The sequence below is a fragment of the Oncorhynchus nerka genome, linkage group LG24, assembly GCF_034236695.1.
Source record: "Oncorhynchus nerka isolate Pitt River linkage group LG24, Oner_Uvic_2.0, whole genome shotgun sequence".
NCBI classification, from domain to species: Eukaryota; Metazoa; Chordata; class Actinopteri; order Salmoniformes; family Salmonidae; genus Oncorhynchus; species Oncorhynchus nerka.
This window is the reverse complement of record NC_088419.1, coordinates 98,504,265-98,524,693: the sequence shown is the minus strand read 5'-3', so window position 1 is coordinate 98,524,693 and position 20,429 is coordinate 98,504,265. Positions and strand designations below refer to the sequence as shown.

The 20,429-nt window shown below is 43.0% G+C and overlaps 1 protein-coding gene across 1 annotated transcript in view; it reads right to left on the bottom strand.

The window, feature by feature from the left end:
• The window catches only part of LOC115123447 (gamma-aminobutyric acid receptor subunit gamma-3), a 428,918-nt gene that overhangs the window by 85,657 nt on the left and 322,832 nt on the right, over nt 1-20,429 (bottom strand). The gene's annotated exons all lie outside the window — the stretch shown is intronic.

Below are 20,429 nucleotides of genomic sequence, written 5' to 3'. Positions count from 1 at the left end.
AGACAATCGGACAATTTATTTATTTTTATTATTACTATGTTTCTTCTTGGGCCTCTATAACTATATCTATTGTTTTAATTTTTTTGTTGTTGTGTGATTTGGACTAATCCCCTCTACAACACGGAACTCCACTAATCTACTGACGGAACGCAAGAGGTGGCTAACAACAGACCTCCATCCTATGCTAGCTTGCTACCGATGTCCTGGCTAGCTGTCTAAATCGCCGTGACCCCCAAACCAACCTCTCCACTCCCTGGACCCTTTTGATCACTCGACTAAAGATGCCTCTCCTTAATGTCAATATGTCTTGTCCATTGCTGTTCTGGTTAGTGTTTATTGGCTTATTTCACTGTAGAGCCTCTAGTCCTGCTCACTATACCTTATCCAACTTATTAGTTCCACCACCCACACATGCAATGACATCTCCTGGTTTCAATGATGTTTCTAGAGACAATATCTCTCTCTTCATCACTCAATACCTAGGTTTACCTCCACTGTATTCACATCCTACCATTCCTTTGTCTGTACATTATACCTTGATGCTATTTTATCGCCCCCAGAAACCTACTTTTACTCTCTGTTCCAGACGTTCTAGACGACCAATTCTTATTGCTTTTAGCCGTACCCTTATTCTTCTCCTCCTATGTTCCTCTGGCGATGTAGAGGTGAATCCAGGCCCTGCAGTGCCTAGCTCCACTCCTATTCCCCAGGCGCTCTCTTTTGATGACTTCTGTAACCGTAATAGCCTTGGTTTCATGCATGTTAACATTAGAAGCCTCCTCCCTAAGTTTGTTCTTTTCACTGCTTTAGCACACTCTGCCAACCCGGATGTTCTAGCTGTGTCTGAATCCTGGCTTAGGAAGACCACCAAAAATTCAGAAATTTTAATTCCAAACTACAACATTTTCAGACAAGATAGAACTGCCAAAGGGGGCGGTGTTGCAATCTACTGCAAAGATAGCCTGCAGAGTTCTGTCCTACTATCCAGGTCTGTACCCAAACAATTTGAACTTCTACTTTTAAAAATCCACCTCTCTAAAAACAAGTCTCTCACCGTTGCCGCCTGCTATAGACCACCCTCTGCTCCCAGCTGTGCTCTGGACACCATATGTGAACTGATTGCCCCCCATCTATCTTCAGAGCTCGTGCTGCTAGGCGACCTAAACTGGAACATGCTTAACACCCCAGCCATCCTACAATCTAAACTTGATGCCCTCAATCTCACACAAATTATCAATGAACCTACCAGGTACCCCCCCAAAGCCTTAAACACGGGCACCCTCATAGATATCATCCTAACCAACTTCCCCTCTAAATACAGCTCTGCTGTCTTCAACCAAGATCTCAGCATTCACTGCCTCATTGCCTGCATCCGTAATGGGTCAGCGGTCAAACGACCTCCACTCATCACTGTAAAACGCTCCCTGAAACACTTCAGCGAGCAGGCCTTTCTAATCGACCTGGCCGGGGTGTCCTGGAAGGATATTGATCTCATCCCGTCAGTAGAGGATGCCTGGATATTTTTTAAAAATGCCTTCCTAACAATCTTAAATAAACATGCCCCATTCAAGAAAATTAGAACCAGGAACAGATATAGCCCTTGGTTCTCCCCAGACCTGACTGCCCTTAACCAACACAAAAACATCCTATGGCGTTCTGCATTAGCATCGAACAGCCCCCGTGATATGCAGCTGTTCAGGGAAGCTAGAAACCGTTATACACAGGCAGTTAGAAAAGCCAAGGCTAGCTTTTTCAAGCAGAAATTTGCTTCCTGCAACACTAACTCTAAAAAGTTCTGGGACACTGTAAAGTCCATGGAGAATAAGAACACCTCCTCCCAGCTGCCCACTGCACTGAAGATAGGAAACACTGTCACCACTGATAAATCCACCATAATTGAGAATTTCAATAAGCATTTTTCTACGGCTGGCCATGCTTTCCACCTGGCAACTCCTACCCCGGTCAACAGCACTGCACCCCCAACAGCAACTCGCCCAAGCCTTCCCCATTTCTCCTTCTCCCAAATCCATTCAGCTGAAGTTCTGAAAGAGCTGAAAAATCTGGACCCCTACAAATCAGCCGGGCTAGACAATCTGGACCCTTTCTTTCTAAAATTATCTGCCGAAATTGTTGCCACCCCTATTACTAGCCTGTTCAACCTCTCTTTCGTGTCATCTGAGATTCCCAAAGATTGGAAAGCAGCTGCGGTCATCCCCCTCTTCAAAGGGGGGACACTCTTGACCCAAACTGCTACAGACCTATATCTATCCTACCATGCCTTTCTAAGGTCTTCGAAAGCCAAGTCAACAAACAGATTACCGACCATTTCGAATCTCACCATACCTTCTCTGCTATGCAATCTGGTTTCAGAGCTGGTCATGGGTGCACCTCAGCCACGCTCAAGGTCCTAAACGATATCTTAACCGCCATCGATAAGAAACATTACTGTGCAGCCGTATTCATTGATCTGGCCAAGGCTTTCGACTCTGTCAACCACCGCATCCTCATCGGCAGACTCGACAGCCTTGGTTTCTCAAATGATTGCCTCGCCTGGTTCACCAACTACTTCTCTGATAGAGTTCAGTGTGTCAAATCGGAGGGTCTGCTGTCCGGACCTCTGGCAGTCTCTATGGGGGTGCCACAGGGTTCAATTCTTGGACCGACTCTCTTCTCTGTATACATCAATGAGGTCGCTCTTGCTGCTGGTGAGTCTCTGATCCACCTCTACGCAGACGACACCATTCTGTATACTTCCGGCCCTTCTTTGGACACTGTGTTAACAACCCTCCAGGCAAGCTTCAATGCCATACAACTCTCCTTCCGTGGCCTCCAATTGCTCTTAAATACAAGTAAAACTAAATGCATGCTCTTCAACCGATCGCTACCTGCACCTACCCGCCTGTCCAACATCACTACTCTGGACGGCTCTGACTTAGAATACGTGGACAACTACAAATACTTAGGTGTCTGGTTAGACTGTAAACTCTCCTTCCAGACCCATATCAAACATCTCCAATCCAAAGTTAAATCTAGAATTGGCTTCCTATTTCGCAACAAAGCATCCTTCACTCATGCTGCCAAACATACCCTTGTAAAATTGACCATCCTACCAATCCTCGACTTTGGCGATGTCATTTACAAAATAGCCTCCAATACCCTACTCAACAAATTGGATGCAGTCTATCACAGTGCTATCCGTTTTGTCACCAAAGCCCCATATACTACCCACCATTGCGACCTGTACGCTCTCGTTGGCTGGCCCTCGCTTCATACTCGTCGCCAAACCCACTGGCTCCATGTCATCTACAAGACCCTGCTAGGTAAAGTCCCCCTTATCTCAGCTCGCTGGTCACCATAGCATCTCCCACCTGTAGCACACGCTCCAGCAGGTATATCTCTCTAGTCACCCCCAAAACCAATTCTTTCTTTGGCCGCCTCTCCTTCCAGTTCTCTGCTGCCAATGACTGGAACGAACTACAAAAATCTCTTAAATTGGAAACACTTATCTCCCTCACTAGCTTTAAGCATCAACTGTCAGAGCATCTTACAGATTACTGCACCTGTACATAGCCCACCTATAATTTAGCCCAAACAACTACCTCTTTCCCAACTGTATTTAATTAATTTATTTATTTTGCTCCTTTGCACCCCATTATTTTTATTTCTACTTTGCACATTCTTCCATTGCAAAACTACCATTCCAGTGTTTTACTTGCTATATTGTATTTACTTTGCCACCATAGCCTTTTTTGCCTTTACCTCCCTTCTCACCTAATTTGCTCACATTGTATATAGACTTGTTTTTTTTACTGTATTATTGACTGTATGTTTGTTTTACTCCATGTGTAACTCTGTGTCGTTGTATGTGTCGAACTGCTTTGCTTTATCTTGGCCAGGTCGCAATTGTAAATGAGAACTTGTTCTCAACTTGCCTACCTGGTTAAATAAAGGTGTTCTCAACTTACCTACCTGGTTAAATAAAGGTGTTCTCAACTTGCCTACCTGGTTAAATAAAGGTGTTCTCAACTTGCCTACCTGGTTAAATAAAGGTGTTCTCAACTTGCCTACCTGGTTAAATAAAGGTGTTCTCAACTAGCCTACCTGGTTAAATAAAGGTGTTCTCAACTAGCCTACCTGGTTAAATAAAGGTGTTCTCAACTGGCCTACCTGGTTAAATAAAGGTGTTCTCAACTGGCCCACCTGGTTAAATAAAGGTGTTCTCAACTAGCCTACCTGGTTAAATAAAGGTGTTCTCAACTGGCCTACCTGGTTAAATAAAGGTGTTCTCAACTGGCCTACCTGGTTAAATAAAGGTGTTCTCAACTGGCCTACCTGGTTAAATAAAGGTGTTCTCAACTGGCCTACCTGGTTAAATAAAGGTGTTCTCAACCAGCCTACCTGGTTAAATAAAGGTGTTCTCTACTGGCCTACCTGGTTAAATAAAGGTGTTCTCAACTGGCCTACCTGGTTAAATAAAGGTGTTCTCAACTAGCCTACCTGGTTAAATAAAGGTGTTCTCTACTGGCCTACCTGGTTAAATAAAGGTGTTCTCTACTGGCCTACCTGGTTAAATAAAGGTGTTCTCTACTGGCCTCCCTGGTTAAATAAAGGTGTTCTCAACTAGCCTACCTGGTTAAATAAAGGTGTTCTCAACTGGCCTACCTGGTTAAATAAAGGTGTTCTCTACTGGCCTACCTGGTTAAATAAAGGTGTTCTCTACTGGCCTACCTGGTTAAATAAAGGTGTTCTCAACTTGCCTACCTGGTTAAATAAAGGTGTTCTCAACTGGCCTACCTGGTTAAATAAAGGTGTTCTCAACTGGCCTACCTGGTTAAATAAAGGTGTTCTCAACTGGCCTACCTGGTTAAATAAAGGTGTTCTCAACTAGCCTACCTGGTTAAATAAAGGTGTTCTCAACTAGCCTACCTGGTTAAATAAAGGTGTTCTCAACTAGCCTACCTGGTTAAATAAAGGTGTTCTCAACTTGCCTACCTAGTTAAATAAAGGTGTTCTCAACTAGCCTACCTGGTTAAATAAAGGTGTTCTCAACTGGCCTACCTGGTTAAATAAAGGTGTTCTCAACTGGCCTACCTGGTTAAATAAAGGTGTTCTCAACTGGCCTACCTGGTTAAATAAAGGTGTTCTCAACTAGCCTACCTGGTTAAATAAAGGTGTTCTCAACTGGCCTACCTGGTTAAATAAAGGTGTTCTCAACTGGCCTACCTGGTTAAATAAAGGTGTTCTCAACTAGCCTACCTGGTTAAATAAAGGTGTTCTCAACTGGCCTACCTGGTTAAATAAAGGTGTTCTCAACTGGCCGACCTGGTTAAATAAAGGTGTTCTCAACTGGCCCACCTGGTTAAATAAAGGTGTTCTCAACTAGCCTACCTGGTTAAATAAAGGTGTTCTCAACTGGCCTACCTGGTTAAATAAAGGTGTTCTCAACTAGCCTACCTGGTTAAATAAAGGTGTTCTCAACTGGCCTACCTGGTTAAATAAAGGTGTTCTCAACTAGCCTACCTGGTTAAATAAAGGTGTTCTCAACTGGCCTACCTGGTTAAATAAAGGTGTTCTCAACTGGCCTACCTGGTTAAATAAAGGTGTTCTCAACTGGCCTACCTGGTTAAATAAAGGTGTTCTCAACTGGCCTACCTGGTTAAATAAAGGTGTTCTCAACTGGCCTACCTGGTTAAATAAAGGTGTTCTCAACTGGCCTACCTGGTTAAATAAAGGTGTTCTCAACTAGCCTACCTGGTTAAATAAAGGTGTTCTCAACTAGCCTACCTGGTTAAATAAAGGTGTTCTCAACTGGCCTACCTGGTTAAATAAAGGTGTTCTCAACTAGCCTACCTGGTTAAATAAAGGTGTTCTCAACTAGCCTACCTGGTTAAATAAAGGTGTTCTCAACTTGCCTACCTGGTTAAATAAAGGTGTTCTCAACTAGCCTACCTGGTTAAATAAAGGTGTTCTCAACTAGCCTACCTGGTTAAATAAAGGTGTTCTCAACTAGCCTACCTGGTTAAATAAAGGTGTTCTCAACTAGCCTACCTGGTTAAATAAAGGTGTTCTCAACTAGCCTACCTGGTTAAATAAAGGTGTTCTCAACTGGCCTACCTGGTTAAATAAAGGTGTTCTCAACTAGCCTACCTGGTTAAATAAAGGTGTTCTCAACTGGCCTACCTGGTTAAATAAAGGTGTTCTCAACTAGCCTACCTGGTTAAATAAAGGTGTTCTCAACTTGCCTACCTGGTTAAATAAAGGTGTTCTCAACTGGCCTACCTGGTTAAATAAAGGTGTTCTCAACTGGCCTCCCTGGTTAAATAAAGGTGTTCTCAACTTGCCTACCTGGTTAAATAAAGGTGTTCTCAACTGGCCTACCTGGTTAAATAAAGGTGTTCTCAACTGGCCTACCTGGTTAAATAAAGGTGTTCTCAACTAGCCTACCTGGTTAAATAAAGGTGTTCTCAACTGGCCTACCTGGTTAAATAAAGGTGTTCTCAACTAGCCTACCTGGTTAAATAAAGGTGTTCTCAACTAGCCTACCTGGTTAAATAAAGGTGTTCTCAACTAGTCTACCTGGTTAAATAAAGGTGTTCTCAACTAGTCTACCTGGTTAAATAAAGGTGTTCTCAACTGGCCTACCTGGTTAAATAAAGGTGTTCTCAACTGGCCTACCTGGTTAAATAAAGGTGTTCTCAACTGGCCTACCTGGTTAAATAAAGGTGTTCTCAACTGGCCTACCTGGTTAAATAAAGGTGTTCTCAACTAGCCTACCTGGTTAAATAAAGGTGTTCTCAACTAGCCTACCTGGTTAAATAAAGGTGTTCTCAACTGGCCTACCTGGTTAAATAAAGGTGTTCTCAACTAGCCTCCCTGGTTAAATAAAGGTGTTCTCAACTTGCCTACCTGGTTAAATAAAGGTGTTCTCAACTGGCCTACCTGGTTAAATAAAGGTGTTCTCAACTGGCCTACCTGGTTAAATAAAGGTGTTCTCAACTAGCCTACCTGGTTAAATAAAGGTGTTCTCAACTGGCCTACCTGGTTAAATAAAGGTGTTCTCAACTAGCCTACCTGGTTAAATAAAGGTGTTCTCAACTGGCCTACCTGGTTAAATAAAGGTGTTCTCAACTAGTCTACCTGGTTAAATAAAGGTGTTCTCAACTAGTCTACCTGGTTAAATAAAGGTGTTCTCAACTAGTCTACCTGGTTAAATAAAGGTGTTCTCAACTAGTCTACCTGGTTAAATAAAGGTGTTCTCAACTGGCCTACCTGGTTAAATAAAGGTGTTCTCAACTGGCCTACCTGGTTAAATAAAGGTGTTCTCAACTGGCCTACCTGGTTAAATAAAGGTGTTCTCAACTGGCCTACCTGGTTAAATAAAGGTGTTCTCAACTAGCCTACCTGGTTAAATAAAGGTGTTCTCAACTAGCCTACCTGGTTAAATAAAGGTGTTCTCAACTGGCCTACCTGGTTAAATAAAGGTGTTCTCAACTAGCCTCCCTGGTTAAATAAAGGTGTTCTCAACTTGCCTACCTGGTTAAATAAAGGTGTTCTCAACTGGCCTACCTGGTTAAATAAAGGTGTTCTCAACTGGCCTACCTGGTTAAATAAAGGTGTTCTCAACTAGCCTACCTGGTTAAATAAAGGTGTTCTCAACTGGCCTACCTGGTTAAATAAAGGTGTTCTCAACTAGTCTACCTGGTTAAATAAAGGTGTTCTCAACTAGTCTACCTGGTTAAATAAAGGTGTTCTCAACTAGTCTACCTGGTTAAATAAAGGTGTTCTCAACTAGTCTACCTGGTTAAATAAAGGTGTTCTCAACTGGCCTACCTGGTTAAATAAAGGTGTTCTCAACTGGCCTACCTGGTTAAATAAAGGTGTTCTCAACTGGCCTACCTGGTTAAATAAAGGTGTTCTCAACTGGCCTACCTGGTTAAATAAAGGTGTTCTCAACTAGCCTACCTGGTTAAATAAAGGTGTTCTCAACTAGCCTACCTGGTTAAATAAAGGTGTTCTCAACTGGCCTACCTGGTTAAATAAAGGTGTTCTCAACTGGCCTACCTGGTTAAATAAAGGTGTTCTCAACTGGCCTACCTGGTTAAATAAAGGTGTTCTCAACTGGCCTACCTGGTTAAATAAAGGTGTTCTCAACTGGCCTACCTGGTTAAATAAAGGTGTTCTCAACTGGCCTACCTGGTTAAATAAAGGTGTTCTCAACTAGCCTACCTGGTTAAATAAAGGTGTTCTCAACTAGCCTACCTGGTTAAATAAAGGTGTTCTCAACTAGCCTACCTGGTTAAATAAAGGTGTTCTCAACTAGCCTACCTGGTTAAATAAAGGTGTTCTCAACTGGCCTACCTGGTTAAATAAAGGTGTTCTCAACTGGCCTACCTGGTTAAATAAAGGTGTTCTCAACTGGCCTACCTGGTTAAATAAAGGTGTTCTCAACTGGCCTACCTGGTTAAATAAAGGTGAAATAAATACAAATAAAAAAAGGTGCCTTTAGGCAAACTCCAAGCAGGCTGTCATTGTTTCTCATGGTCTGAGAGTCTTTAGGTGCCTTTCCAAGCGGGCTGTCATGTTCCTTTTACTGAGAAGTGGCTTCTATCTGGCCACTCAACCATAAAGGCCTGATTGGTGGAGTGCTGCAGAGATGGTTGTCCTTCTGGTAGGTTCTCCCATCTCCACAGAGGATCTCTAGAGCTCTGTTAGAGTGGTTCTTGGTCACCTCCCTGACTAATGCCAGTCTCTCTTGATTGCTCAGTTTGCTCAGTTTGGCTGGGCGGCCAGTCTTGGTGGTTCCAAACTTCTTCCATTTAAGAATGATGGAGGCCACTGTTTTCTTGGGGACCTTCAATGCTGCATACATTTTTTGGTACCCTTCCCCAGATCTGTGCCTCAACACAATCCTGTCTCGGAGCTCTACAGACAATTCCTTCGACCTCATGGCTTGTTTTTTTTCTCTGACATTTACTGTCAACTGTGGGACCTTATATAGACAGGTGTGTGCCTTTCCAAATCATGTCCAGTCAATTGAACTTACCACAGGTGGACTCTAATCAAGTTGTAGAAACATTTCAAGTGTGATCAATGGAAACAGGATGCACCTGAGCTCAATTTCGAGTCTAATAGCAAAGGGTCTGAATACTTAGTTTTTTTAATCAATTTGCAAAAATTTATAATAACCTGTTTTCGCATTGTCATTATGGGGTATTTTGTGTAGATTGATGAGAAACATTTTTATTTAATTCATTTTAGAATACAGCTGTAACTCAACAAAATGTGCAAAAAGTCAAGGGGTCTGAATGCTTTCCGAATGCATTGTATATTAACCAGCCTCATCATAGACTGTGATATCATGACAATGAATGACTCTTACCACAAAACCAGCCTGAAGCAGGAAGCACAATAGAATCATGTAATTGCTTGGCTTTTTTAAATGTCACCTACAATTCCATTTAATCCTTAACATCGTTGAGATAATAATATACCCAGAATGCATTGTGGCTCTGAAATTAGTAATTTTACTGCAGGACTATGAAAAAATTAACAGTAATAATTAATTGCAGAAAGTGACCTGTGCTGAGACCTACAACACAGATCTGTTGTTTCTGCCAACACTTGTATAAAAGGACAGTCAAACACTGTTTAGGAAATGAAATGCAATCATAAAATCCAAACCATGCCTGGTAAACTCACTTGCCAACTCCCTATAACACATTCCAACAGCACCTTCCAAAGACCCTATAGCATATTCAGACACATCCAAGCCAACACTCTAGCATTGTACCGAACACTCAAACAACACTAAATCAGAGATGTTCAGGGAATCTCTCCAGTATTTTTCCTCAAACATCATCACTCAACAAAACAAACGACCTAGTCTTTGAGAGATGGCACAACCACTTCTGGAGAACACCATGAGGTAATTACCTATACAAGGGGTGGACTTAGTGACCTGAAGGCCCAAGGTAGAATATATTCTGCAGGCCACCCCATGTCTACTTCACTCAATCACGACACATCAACATATCGTTGCAGCAAGGTTTTTCAGAACTATTGAAGTATATTTTTCAGAACAATTCTGGATCATGTTCTAACCTCACAGAACTATTCTGGATCATGTTCTAACCTCACAGAACTATTCTGGATCATGGTCTAACCTCACAGAACTATTCTGGATCATGTTCTAACCTCACAGAATAATTCTGGATCATGTTCTAACCTCACAGAACTATTCTGGATCATGTTCTAACCTCACAGAACTATTCTGGATCATGGTGTAACGTCACAGAATAATTCTGGATCATGTTCTAACCTCACAGAACTATTCTGGATCATGGTCTAATCTCACATAACTATTCTGGATCATGTTCTAACCTCACAGAACTATTCTGGATCATGTTCTAACCTCACAGAACTATTCTGGATCATGTTCTAACCTCACAGAACTATTCTGGATCATGTTCTAACCTCACAGAACTATTCTGGATCATGTTCTAACCTCACAGAACTATTCTGGATCATGTTCTAACCTCACAGAACTATTCTGGATCATGTTCTAACCTCACAGAACTATTCTGGATCATGTTCTAACCTCATAGAATAATTCTGGATCATGGTCTAACCTCACATAACTATTCTGGATCATGTTCTAACCTCACAGAACTATTCTGGATCATGTTCTAACCTCACAGAATAATTGTGGATCATGGTCTAACCTCACAGAACTATTCTGGATCATGGTCTAATCTCACATAACTATTCTGGATCATGTTCTAACCTCACAGAACTATTCTGGATCATGTTCTAACCTCACATAACTATTCTGGATCATGTTCTAACCTCACAGAATAATTCTGGATCATGGTCTAACCTCACATAACTATTCTGGATCATGGTCTAACCTCACAGAACTATTCTGGATCATGTTCTAACCTCACAGAACTATTCTGGATCATGGTCTAATCTCACATAACTATTCTGGATCATGTTCTAACCTCACAGAACTATTCTGGATCATGTTCTAACCTCACAGAACTATTCTGGATCATGGTCTAACCTCACATAACTATTCTGGATCATGAACCTCACATAACTATTCTGGATCATGGTCTAACCTCACAGAACTATTCTGGATCATGGTCTAACCTCACAGAACTATTCTGGATCATGGTCTAACCTCACATAACTATTCTGGATCATGGTCTAACCATGGTCACAGAACTATTCTGGATCATGGTCTAATCAACAGAACTATTCTGGAATAATTCATGGTCTAAGTCACAGAACTATTCTGGATCATGAACTATTCTGGATCATGTTCTAACCTCACAGAACTATTCTGGATCATGGTGTAACGTCACAGAATAATTCTGGATCATGTTCTAACCTCACAGAACTATTCTGGATCATGGTCTAATCTCACATAACTATTCTGGATCATGTTCTAACCTCACAGAACTATTCTGGATCATGTTCTAACCTCACAGAACTATTCTGGATCATGTTCTAACCTCACAGAACTATTCTGGATCATGTTCTAACCTCACAGAACTATTCTGGATCATGTTCTAACCTCACAGAACTATTCTGGATCATGTTCTAACCTCACAGAACTATTCTGGATCATGTTCTAACCTCACAGAACTATTCTGGATCATGTTCTAACCTCATAGAATAATTCTGGATCATGGTCTAACCTCACATAACTATTCTGGATCATGTTCTAACCTCACAGAACTATTCTGGATCATGTTCTAACCTCACAGAATAATTGTGGATCATGGTCTAACCTCACAGAACTATTCTGGATCATGGTCTAATCTCACATAACTATTCTGGATCATGTTCTAACCTCACAGAACTATTCTGGATCATGTTCTAACCTCACATAACTATTCTGGATCATGTTCTAACCTCACAGAATAATTCTGGATCATGGTCTAACCTCACATAACTATTCTGGATCATGGTCTAACCTCACAGAACTATTCTGGATCATGTTCTAACCTCACAGAACTATTCTGGATCATGGTCTAATCTCACATAACTATTCTGGATCATGTTCTAACCTCACAGAACTATTCTGGATCATGTTCTAACCTCACAGAACTATTCTGGATCATGGTCTAACCTCACATAACTATTCTGGATCATGGTCTAACCTCACATAACTATTCTGGATCATGGTCTAACCTCACAGAACTATTCTGGATCATGGTCTAACCTCACAGAACTATTCTGGATCATGGTCTAACCTCACATAACTATTCTGGATCATGGTCTAACCTCACAGAACTATTCTGGATCATGGTCTAATCTCACAGAACTATTCTGGATCATGGTCTAACGTCACAGAACAAGAATCTCACGGTGTCTCCAGTGTGCTATTCTAGCCCGGTGTCGGGCTAGAATGGGCATCCAGCCAGGAAGGATGGTGCCGGCTCAGCACTCCTGGTCTCCAGTGTACCTCCTTGGACCAGGATATCCTGCGCCGGCTTTGAGTACTGTGTCTCCGGTGAGTCTACACAGCCCAGTATGTGCATTTGCAGGGAGAAAATAAACATCCAGCCAGGACGGCTTGTGTCAGCTCTACACTCCAGACCTCCAGTACGCCTCCACAGCCCAGTACGTCCTGTTCCTGCTCCCCGCACTCGCCCTGAGTTGTGTGTCACCAGCCCAGTACCACCAGTGCCGACACCAGGCCTACAGTGCGCCTCGGCAGTACAGAGCATCCGACAACAGTACCCAGATCGTCAGTTTTACGAGGGTATGTTTGGCAGCATGAGTGAAGGATGCTTTTTTTGCGAAATAGGAAGCCGATTCTAGATTGAGCTGCGACATGGTTCAATGTGCCAGTAACTCAGCACAATCTACTTTTTCATTTGTTCAAATTGCTGGAGTTTTATTCAGAATCATGAAGGGCTAGTATAACAAATGTGAATCGTATACATTTTTTTATGAATGTGAAAATTATTTTTACATTAGCTACAAACAACAAATTGTTTCCACATGACAAATAAAGCACGCAAATATGACTGAATACTTTCCAGACAAAAAATATCATAGAAGATTAATGGCAAGATATTTCAACATTTCACTTGACTGAAAAAGTGCCTCAAAATAAGAGAGACAATGATGCATACATGTAATGTTTCCACAACCATATTACCTCATAAGAACAATATCTTAACACTTGAAAGAGATACATTCTGCACAACATTAAGCTACATTACAAGTAAAGTGTGAGCTAGCATGCGATGTAATGTCAATGGAAATTCATTAGCTTAATTGGCCAATCATGCTAACGGACTTTTAGAACCTAGAATAAACATACAAAAATTCCAACATAAAAACACTGCTTTTACCAACGAAGCAAGTCCTTAACTCTCGATATCAAAAACGCACCCCAAAGTTACCCACATAGATATCTTTCTAAAACCTCAGTGAGGAACAATGGTGGAGGCGTCACGGCAACAACCACGATCATGTTCTTTCATTTAATTTACAGTAAGATAAGGGCATTTTAGCTTGAGTTAGTTTCGTCCCCCGTATTGCGCGGTAATGTGTGACATTTTCGGTTAATTTTGGTCATCAGAACTCTGAACAAGAGAGCTCAGTTTGTTGTTTTTGTAAAGTTGTGACAGTGTTTCCTGACAAAGATTGGTTTATATACTTGTTGATCCTGACAGACTAGCTGGAACTGGTATAGCTACCAAAGTTAATCGAAGTTGCCACCTAAAGCTGCCAAGGTCAGTGTTTCCCTAGCGCAGGTGAAAGATCTTTTAAACCAACAAAAATCATTCTACAAGGAGCCTTTACAACAATTTCTTCCAGGGAGTGCTTGATGAAACAGGGCTGAAAAAAAGATGACAACTGGTCCACGAGAAACAACATCAGCACTGTCTGTGAATCTATGTTAACAACGGCAGGGAAAAAGGATTCTCTACTATAGAAGAACAATCAAGGTAAAATAACATTGTTGTGGAATCCCACATGAAGACGGAAAAAAATACAAAAAAAGGAAAAATGATCGATGAAAAGCCAGAGGCCAAAAGTGCTGATATCAGCCGTGAAAGCTGCCAGAGAGCACGGGGACATTGTTTCCATCGGCTGTGACAGGTAAATTGTCCACCTGGCGAGAGTAGCTCACTTACACTCAAACGTTTCTGATTGACTGACGAATAATGTCATTTTTTTTACATCTCAGATAAGCTACTGATGAAAGGGTGAAAGATAAGCTACATATATTAATGGGTTTAGATGGGCTTAGAAATAAGGTTCATGAAATCAATACCTTGTTTACATCAGATGACATTCATATATTGACCATCTCTGAGACTAATATATTTCCTTTGATGATACAGTACCAGCAAGGGAAATAACAAATACCTATTCTTTTTATTTTTGTAAAACTTTATTTAACTAGGCAAGTCAGTTAAGGACAAATTCTTATTTACAATAACGGCCTACACCGGTCAAACCCGGACGACGCTGGGTCAATTGTGGGCTGCGATAAGGGACTCCCAATCACGGCCGATTGTGATACAGCCTGGATTCGAACCAGGGTGTCTGTAGTGACGCCTCACGCACTGAGATGCAGTGCCTTAGACTGCAGCGCCACTCGGGAGCCCAAAGGGGCCCTATGGGGTGGTGTTGCTGTGTATATTCAGAGGCATATTCCCATCAAGCTTAGAGAGGATCTCATGTTAAATGTTATTGAAGTGATGTGGTTGCAGGTTCACCTGCCTCAGCTCAAGCCCATTCTTTTGGGGTGTTGCTATAGGCGACCAAGTGCTAACAGTCAGTATCTGGATAACATGTGTGTATGTGATGTTAATTACGGATAGGCATCCTGTCAACGGGGCAGTTTTTGTGTCACGATCGCATTGTGTCACGATCGCAGATTTGAGAGAAACAACAAATGTCGGTTTAGTATTGCCAGCCTAATCTCAGGAGTTGATAGGCTTCTTGGGGATAGGCGTCCCATTGTCGGGACAGTTGTGAACCATGCAGCGCCTTGTGTCACCATCGCAAATTCTAGAGAAACAACAAATGTCGGAACATATAAGTGTCTATATATCGTCTGAAAGCTTAAATTCTTGTTAATATAACTGCACTGTCCAATTTACAGTAGCCATTACTGTGAAGAAATGCCATGCTATTGTTTGAGGAGAGCTCCTAAAAACAAAACACTTTTTTTCACCACGAAAGGTTTGATAAATTCATCTCTGAAGGTGAAATGTGTACTTACATTCTGAAATCTTGCTCTGATTAATCATCCAAAGGGTCCCAGAGATAACATGAAGTGTCGTTTTGTTAGGTAAAATACTTTTTCATATCCTAAAAAGGTTTAACATGCACAATCGATTTGGTATTTTTACTCGTTTAATTTGCAAAGAAAGGAATCTGTGAAAATCTAACCCTAAACGTTATTAATTGTCACCGATATTAGTTATTATTAGTTATTACAGTTGTCAGTTATTAGTGGTTATTGTTAGTTACTATTCGTTTTTACAGCTATTATTAGTTATTATTAGCTATTACAGTTATCCCAGTTATCCCAGTATTTACAGTTGACAGTTTTTACAGCTAGTATTAGTTATTACAGTCATTACAGTTATTATAAGGTATCACAGTTCTTAGTTATTATTAGCTATTACAGTTATTATAAGGTATCACAGTTCTTAGTTATTATTAGCTATTACAGTTATTATAAGGTATCACAGTTCTTAGTTATTATTAGCTATTACAGTTATTATAAGGTATGACAGTTCTTAGTTATTATTAGCTGTTACAGTTATTATACGGTACCACAGTTATTAGTTATTATTAGCTATTACAGTTATTACAACTGTTATACGTTATTGCCAGTTATTATGGTTATTATCAGTTATCGCAGTTGTTATCAATTATTATTTGCTATTACAGTTATTAGTTATTATTAGTTATTACAGTTTTTACAGCAGTCACAGTTATTACCAGTTGTTACAGGTGTTATAGTTATTACAGTTATTATTAGTTATCACATCTGTTATCTGTTACACTTATTTCAGCTGTTATTAGTTATTACAGTTATCACAGTTATAATTACATTTACATTTACATTTAAGTCATTTAGCAGACGCTCTTATCCAGAGCGACTTACAAATTGGTGCTTTCACCTTATGACATCCAGTGGAACAGCCACTTTACAATAGTGCATCTATTGGTTGAGAAGGATTACTTTATCCTATCCTAGGTATTCCTTAAAGAGGTGGGGTTTCAGGTGTCTCCGGGAGGTGGTGATTGACTCCGCTGTCCTGGAGTCGTGAGGGAGTTTGTTCCACCATTGGGGGGCCAGAGCAGCGAACAGTTTTGACTGGGCTGAGCGGGAACTGTACTTCCTCAGTGGTAGGGAGGCGAGCAGGCCAGAGGTGGATGAACGCAGTGCCCTTGTTTGGGTGTAGGGCCTGATCAGAGCCTGGAGGTACTGAGGTGCCGTTCCCCTCACAGCTCCGTAGGCAAGCACCATGGTCTTGTAGCGGATGCGAGCTTCAACTGGAAGCCAGTGGAGAGAGCGGAGGAGCGGGGTGACGTGAGAGAACATGGGAAGGTTGAACACCAGACGGGCTGCGGCGTTCTGGATGAGTTGTAGGGGTTTAATGGCACAGGCAGGGAGCCCAGCCAGCAGCGAGTTGCAGTAATCCAGACGGGAGATGACAAGTGCCTGGATTAGGACCTGCGCCGCTTCCTGTGTGAGGCAGGGTCGTACTCTGCGGATGTTGTAGAGCATGAACCTACAGGAACGGGCCACCGCCTTGATGTTATTTGAGAACGACAGGGTGTTGTCCAGGATCACGCCAAGGTTCTTAGCGCTCTGGGACGAGGACACAATGGAGTTGTCAACCGTGATGGCGAGATCATGGAACGGGCAGTCCTTCCCGGGAGGAAGAGCAGCTCCGTCTTGCCGAGGTTCAGCTTGAGGTGATGATCCGTCATCCACACTGATATGTCTGCCAGACATGCAGAGATGCGATTCGCCACCTGGTCGTCAGAAGGGGGAAAGGAGAAGATTAATTGTGTGTCGTCTGCATAGCAATGATAGGAGAGACCATGTGAGGTTATGACAGAGCCAAGTGACTTGGTGTATAGCGAGAATAGGAGAGGGCCTAGAACAGAGCCCTGGGGGACACCAGTGGTGAGAGCACGTGGTGAGGAGACGGATTCTCGCCACGCCACCTGGTAGGAGCGACCTGTCAGGTAGGACGCAATCCAGCGTGGGCCGCGCGGAGATGCCCAACTCGGAGAGGGTGGAGAGGAGGATCTGATGGTTCACAGTATCGAAGGCAGCCGATAGGTCTAGAAGGATGAGAGCAGAGGAGAGAGAGTTAGCTTTAGCAGTGCGGAGCGCCTCCGTGATACAGAGAAGAGCAGTCTCAGTTGAATGACTAGTCTTGAAACCTGACTGATTTGGATCAAGAAGGTCATTCTGAGAGAGATAGCGGGAGAGCTGGCCAAGGACGGCACGTTCAAGAGTTTTGGAGAGAAAAGAAAGAAGGGATACTGGTCTGTAGTTGTTGACATCGGAGGGATCGAGTGTAGGTTTTTTCAGAAGGGGTGCAACTCTCGCTCTCTTGAAGACGGGAGGGACGTAGCCAGCGGTCAGGGATGAGTTGATGAGCGAGGTGAGGTAAGGAGAAGGTCACCGGAGATGGTCTGGAGAAGAGATGAGGGGATAGGGTCAAGCGGGCAGGTTGTTGGGCGGCCGGCCGTCACAAGACGCGAGATGTCATCTGGAGAGAGAGGGAGAAAGAGGTCAGAGCACAGGGTAGGGCAGTGTGAGCAGAACCAGCGGTGTCGCAGAACCAGCGGTGTCGTTTGACTTAGCAAGCGAGGATCGGATGTCGTCGACCTTCTTTTCAAAATGGTTGACGAAGTCATCTGCAGAGAGGGAGGGGGAGGGGGAGGAGGATTCAAGAGGGAGGAGAAGGTGGCAAAGAGCTTCCTAGGGTTAGAGGCAGATGCTTGGAATTTAGAGTGGTAGAAAGTGGCTTTAGCAGCAGAGACAGAGGAGGAAAATGTAGAGAGGAGGGAGTGAAAGGATGCCAGGTCCGCAGGGAGGCGAGTTTTCCTCCATTTCCGCTCGGCTGCCCGGAGCCCTGTTCTGTGAGCTCGCAATGAGTCGTCGAGCCACGGAGCGGGAGGGGAGGACCGAGCCGGCCTGGAGGATAGGGGACATAGAGAGTCAAAGGATGCAGAAAGGGAGGAGAGGAGGGTTGAGGAGGCAGAATCAGGAGATCGGTTGGAGAAGGTTTGAGCAGAGGGAAGAGATGATAGGATGGAAGAGGAGAGAGTAGGGGGAGAGAGAGCGAAGGTTGGGACGGCGCGATACCATCCGAGTAGGGGCAGTGTGGGAAGTGTTGGATGAGAGCGAGAGGGAAAAGGATACAAGGTAGTGGTCGGAGACTTGGAGGGGAGTTGCAATGAGGTTAGTGGAGGAACAGCATCTAGTAAAGATGAGGTCGAGCGTATTGCCTGCCTTGTGAGTAGGGGGAAGGTGAGAGGGTGAGGTCAAAAGAGGAGAGGAGTGGAAAGAAGGAGGCAGAGAGGAATGAGTCAAAGGTAGACGTGGGGAGGTTAAAGTCGCCCAGAACTGTGAGAGGTGAGCCGTCCTCAGGAAAGGAGCTTATCAAGGCATCAAGCTCATTGATGAACTCTCCGAGGGAACCTGGAGGGCGATAAATGATAAGGATGTTAAGCTTGAAAGGGCTGGTAACTGTGACAGCATGGAATTCAAAGGAGGCGATAGACAGATGGGTAAGGGGAGAAAGAGAGAATGACCACTTGGGAGAGATGAGGATCCGGTGCCACCACCCCGCTGACCAGAAGCTCTCGGGGTGTGCGAGAGCACGTGGGCGGACGAAGAGAGAGCAGTAGGAGTAGCGGTGTTGTCTGTGGTGATCCATGTTTCCGTCAGAGCCAAGAAGTCGAGGGACTGGAGGGAGGCATAGGCTGAGATGAACTCTGCCTTGTTCGCCGCAGATCGGCAGTTCCAGAGGCTACCGGAGACCTGGAACTCCACGTGGGTCGTGCGCGCTGGGACCACCAGATTAGGGTGGCCGCGGCCATGCGGTGTGGAGCGTTTGTATGGTCTGTGCAGAGAGGAGAGAACAGGGATAGACAGACACATAGTTGACAGGCTAGAGAAGAGGCTACGCTAATGCAGAGGAGATTGGAATGACAAGTGGACTACACGTCTCGAATGTTCAGAAAGTTAAGCTTACGTAGCAAGAATCTAATTGACTAAAATGATTAAACGATACAGTACTGCTGAGGTAGGCTAGCTGCGTTGTTGACACTACCCTAATCAAGTCGTTCCGTTGAGTGTGAAGTTTCTACAATGCTGCTTTTCGGGGGCTAGCTGGCTAGCTAGCAGTTTTGGTTATGTTACGTTGCGTTAGGAGAACGACAATAGCTGGCTAGCTAACCTAGAAAATCGCTCTAGACTACACAATTATCTTTGAAACAAAGACGGCTATGTAGCTAGCTATGTAGCTAACTACGATCAAACAAATCACACCGTTGGGACTGTAATGAAATGAAATGAAAATGTGATACTACCTGTGGAGCGAAGCGGAATGCGACCTAATTAATTAGTTATCACATCTGTTATCTGTTACACTTATTTCAGCTGTTATCAGTTATTATTAGTTATTATTAGCTATTACAGTTAACACAGCTGCTATGAGTTATTACATTTATTATAGTTGCTACAGTAATTATAGGTTATTACAGTTATTATTGTTGTTTCAGGTATTATGGGTTACCACAGTTATTACAGTTGTTATTAGTTACTTATTTGATTTATTATTTATTTATTACTTCTATTAAGAAATGTACTGTTTGAACTTTTAAGGCCCCGTGAAATGATGAGGAATTGAAAAGTGGTTTCGTTTAGCGAGATAAAGCTTTTAAAAAAATACACACAAACCCCCATAACAACGAAGCAAAAATAGGTTTCTAGAATACATTAAAAAAAAATGAAATATCACATCAACATAAGAATTCAGTACCCTTTACTCAGTACTTTGTTGAAGCACCTTTGGCAGAAATTACAGCCTTGAGTCTTCTTGAGTATGACACCACAAGCTTGGCACACCTGTATTTGGGGAGTTTCTCCCATTCTCCCAAGTCCGGGCTCTGGCTGGGTCACTCACGGACATTGAGACTTGTCCTGAAGTCAACCCTGCTTTGTCTTGGCTGTGTGCTTAGGGTCGTTGTCCTGTTGGAAGGGGAACCTTCACCCCAGTCTGAGGTCCTTAGCACTCTGGAGCAGGTTTTCATCAAGAATCTCGCTGTACTTTGCTCCATTCATCTTTCCCTCCATCCTGATTAGTCTCCCAGTCCCTGCCTCTGAAAAACATCCCCACAGAATGATGCTGCCA